This window comes from Echeneis naucrates, chromosome 8 (assembly GCF_900963305.1).
Source record: "Echeneis naucrates chromosome 8, fEcheNa1.1, whole genome shotgun sequence".
Classification (NCBI taxonomy): domain Eukaryota; kingdom Metazoa; phylum Chordata; class Actinopteri; order Carangiformes; family Echeneidae; genus Echeneis; species Echeneis naucrates.
In genome coordinates this window covers 16,063,161-16,068,064 of record NC_042518.1, presented here as the reverse complement: position 1 = coordinate 16,068,064, position 4,904 = coordinate 16,063,161, and the positions used below count along the sequence as shown (strand labels likewise).

General features: G+C 41.5%; 1 non-coding gene across 1 annotated transcript; it reads left to right on the top strand.

Annotated features, from left to right (window-relative positions):
- The first annotated feature begins 739 nt into the window (after window positions 1-739).
- Window positions 740-821, top strand: trnas-aga (transfer RNA serine (anticodon AGA)). The gene has a single exon. It is a non-coding gene; the product is annotated as a tRNA-Ser (tRNA).
- Window positions 822-4,904: the final 4,083 nt, after the last annotated feature.

Below are 4,904 nucleotides of genomic sequence, written 5' to 3'. Positions count from 1 at the left end.
GCCGCCATTTTTCTTCTTCTCTGTCTCTCTGGCTGAACAAACAGCAGGCCCTCACCAGAGGTGTCACGTGACGAGCCCATACTACTGGCCCAGCTCAGCGGCAACAATGACCGAGACCGTAATTTCTCACAAGAAGTAGAACATTTTAAATCACCCCGGGATAAGAATTTCCAACAGCTTGTAATGAACAATGTGTTGGCTCCTTGTTTCTTTAGTTCACGGCCGCTTTCAGGATTAGTAGGCGACAATAAACTGCAGTCACCAGATAACGCAATGCAAAGAAGATGCAAACAACAAAATAAACAACCCCGGGATGCACGGGTTAGGATGAGATGTAAAGCGGCCGGTTATATGCGCACATAAGTCTGTATTTGTGGGGGAAGTAATACAAAGACAGGGAGTAACTCTGGGGATCATTTTACTCGATGCATTAACTTCGAAGACGTCCAGCCAATGTGGCAAAAACTGATCGAACTCATAAATTACAGTTCATCTATGCATCATATAAATTTGTTAATCCTATGTTGTTCGTGTGAATTAATGTCGGGGCCGTCAGATATGACGCAAAAAGAATGTTTCTATCAAGGAGACAAATCGAACAGAACTCATAAGTGTCGCTGAGATAATAATAATTAGACTTTTATTATACTTATACTATATCATCCTATACTTTAGCTTAATTTCATTTAGATTTATTATTACTAACATAAAAATACTTTCAGTAGATTCAAATCGGCGTGTTGTCGTGGCCGAGTGGTTAAGGCGATGGACTAGAAATCCATTGGGGTCTCCCCGCGCAGGTTCGAATCCTGCCGACAACGGATGTTTTATTTTAATTTTTTTTGCGGGGGGGGGGCGCTGTATTTATATATTGTCTTTATAACGTGCGGATGAACATATCATCTGAGATCAGCTTCCTTTTAACATTAAAACTACCGGACTTGCTAACCAACCGCCGTGTTCCTGTTGTCAAAGCAGTGCAGGAAGCGGTAGCGCGATGTGATGAGACAGAATCAAACAGCGGCATCTGTTGTCCATCTGAGCAACTCATGCTGTTGTAATTTGATTTCAACAGATTTTTCATTCATTCATTCATTCATTCATTCCTCTTCTATCGCTTATCCGGGGCCCGGAGCCAATCGCAGCTCACTCTGGGTGAGGGGCGGGGTCACCCTGGACAGGTCCCCAGTCCATCACAGGGCCAACACACAGAGACAGACAGAGACCAACAACCACTCACACTCACACTCAGACCTACAGACAATTTAGACAGACTCCACGCGAAAAGGCCCCAGGCCTGTAACCGAACCTACGACCTTTTTATTGTCCGGTCAGAAGGCCTTCAATCTTACATTTCAACCAAGGGAACAAAGTTTTCCTTGTTTGGAGTCCAAAACTTGGTCAAATCTCTAAAATTCAACATGTCAAAAATGACTGTCCTGAGGAAATAAAAAATATATAAAAATATAATATATATATATATATATTTTTTATTTCCTCAGGACAGTCATTTTTGACTATATTTGACTACTATATATATATATATATATATATATATATATATATATATTTATTTTGATCTTATATGCTATCTAGCAATACTGCATGTTTTTCTTATTTGTATACATTTTCTGTGCTTTCGTAATTCTGTGATACTACCTCATTGTTGAAAAGTAGGAATGCACATGGTTTATTATATTAGATGTATGTTGTCCACATCGACTTGCAATTGTAACTTCTAATTAAAAATGAGCCGGAGGACACTGTGGGGGTAAGCCAGTCGGTGGCAGTAACAAACTAAAAATGAGCACACCGCGCTCAGGACATCAAGTCAGGGTGAAGTGACTCAGATCTGTACCGTCTGTCACAAGTTTTTTTTTCCAGTATTTATATTTGGAGTTTCAACATTTGACTGCAGATGTTTTTTTAATACCAGAGAGTGAAATCATTCAGGTGGATAATCTCTCCTCCCACATGACACCCCCCCCCCCCCCAGTTATGTGACATGTGCCTGACTTTAAATGCCTGTTCTGCCATGAGACATGAGGCAGGAGCAGTGCTGGGCTGGCTGGAGCAGAAAGACTTCACAGTTTAGAAGAGATGTAGTATTTGCATGAGGGGTCCTGAAACAAGTTGTTGTTTCACTGCAATGTTCCGACACAGATTGATTGATGGATGAAAATTCTAATTTCCGGATCGCATGACCTCAGAAACATCTTCGAAAATGCTGCAAAGGTCAACACGGGCCAGGCGCATGTCAGAATGTGTTTGAACTCACCTCATCTGCCTGTTCGCTGTGTGCGTGGAGAGGAAAGTCTCAGCCTTTGCATGCCAGATAAATGCGTGCATTGATTCAGTTGATATCAGACACCTACACTCCTGGACTGATTGTTTCCATGGGTTTTATATGTTACATGACGGAGCGTAGGTTACACTTTGCCTCAGTGTCGTGCCGCTGCCCCCGCAGATGATGTTGTCAAAGGCTGTGAACGTGGACAGAAATAGAGTGAAGAGCTGAGGTTGAGGGAAACTGACAGAGGGGTGGCTTTTGAAACGTTTTCATAAAGTGTCTGGTCAAAAATGTGCTAAGAGTCAAGTTAAAAGCTGCCTATTATTAACTGGACATTTTAAGGAAGTAGTACAATAAATGAATGTCAAACTTAATATTTTTATGTAAAATACTTTCAGTTACCAGCAGATACTTGAAACTCCGCATGTCCCTAAGGGGACCCTGAGTATACACACATCAAAGCCCACCCACCTTGTCACCAGTTTGTTTTAATTCTATTTGTAGTCATCTTGCCTTCTTCTGTTTTGAAATTTTTAATTGTCATTTTTTTTTACACATTTTTAACACTTTATGGTGATATAGTGTCTCTGTTCCCATTCTTGTCTAATAGTTCGTGGTAGTGCTATGGTAGACCAATACATTACTAGAAGTACAGGCAAGGCAGCTGCCTAGTGGTATCATGTTATCATTTGGATTCAGATTTATACGACTTTATTTGTATGTATTTGTATTTGTATATTTTATTCAGTTTCTCAAGTCTACCGGAGCACAGACACAAACACAACACCAACTTACAACAACAGCGTGTCAGAGATAATTGGCCAGTATATGGGCAAGAGGTGCACACAAGGACCAAGTGCAATTCAAGTTCAGTGCAGATATGTCATGGTATCCAAAACTTTTTATTTCTGACTACTTGGGAAAATCCAAATATCTTATTTAATTAACTTCAAATTAAAAACATATGACTGAATAATAACATCAAACAATGTGTGCCCACGATGGTGATGTTGAGGGGCCAGGTCACCAGCTCACACACCAACAATAATCTTCCCAACTCTGCACGAAATGTGCTCCTCTCTGGCAAATCCTCAAATCATCTTAAAATGTCCAAACCCAGTTTAGAGCCATGGGCTGGCACGACTGTTCTGCGCTGCTATAGAAGCACCATATGGCAAACAGCCTCGTCAAGCTTAGGAGGCAAAACCCATGGGGCAGAGTTTGTGCTTAGGCCCTCACTTTAGAGAAGCCTCCTACAATTACGGGAGACGTAAGTTTTTATAAATTTCGTAAATCACAAAATGTATTAGTAATAAATTCTATTAGTTTTATATGAATGAAGTGCCTGTGCCACCAGTGGAGACCAAACATCTCTCTGAGTTACGTGACTGGTAGATGTCACAGTGATGAATAGAAGCACTGGAGCAGGCTGATCTCTGTCATAACTAGAATACATTCCAGATGAGAGGGCTAGAGAGAGGCCAGCCACACTGATGTAACGCTGCCTGCTTAAGGCATTTGGTGACAGCAGTAAAGGCTCAGCGGTGCTATGAGTGCTAAAAGTCAGAATGTGGAGCAGACAGTGCAGCAGACCGTGACTAACGCAATGTGGAAGATCAGCAGAGTGCAGCATGCAGAGCGGCCCAGGCAACTCACCAGCTTCCTCTGCTCAACCAACACATGCACATCACCTGCACCTCGACAGGAAGAGACACTTTGGATGCATTTCCTAGTGAAAAGTGCTCGGATGTACTGAGTTGGCGTTCAGCTAAAAGACTCACAGCTACCTCTCTGGAAGAATTCCCTTCTGGTCAAAGGTTACTGATTCTGTAAAAAGAATATTTTTTTTCCTCACATATTTATAGATCATCATCATTTATAGATCAACACGACATGGTCAGCACTATTTAAATGCATCTGGATTCCCAAAGATGAGTGTTTCAAGAAGCATCAATCACTTCTGCTGCATGTTCTAAATCCATTTACTGTACGTCAAATAAGCAGCATGTTCTGAATACGTGTGCATCATTATGGTTTGGCGAGACACAGCGAGACACTGAACTGACTTGACAATGCAGCATGGCGTGCCGGTGAGAGGCAAACTGGAGCTGATGAAAACTACTGGTTAATCCATTTTTAAGCAGTTCCAACAAAGACGAAAAAACCTTGAACAAAAGAAAAAAAAAACATCTGTGTTATCAAAGGTGTTAGCAAGCAACAACATTTCTGCTTCATTCTGCTTCCCTTATATGCACCGCGTAGGATGACTCATTACAAGTTTCAAGTCTGCACACCGATTACCATAATGCACTGGCTTTGGCACCATGTGGAAACTACTGACTGCTGAGCAGGCGAAAACATACACAAGTGAATCTAAGATATTGAAACAGGTGTAACGCACATGTAAACTCAAATCGTCATCACATCGAGGAAAAAAAAACCAAAAACCTTCCCCTCACTTCTGGGTTGTATCTAGTGAGAGCCAAATATACGTAGAAATTAATCTGAATCAACCTGAAAAAAAAAAAACAAAAACAAAAAATGGTGGTGTGGGTGGCACTGCAGCCACCTACAGGCTGAGGAAGTGACAGCAGATGCCACCTACAGGCAAAGT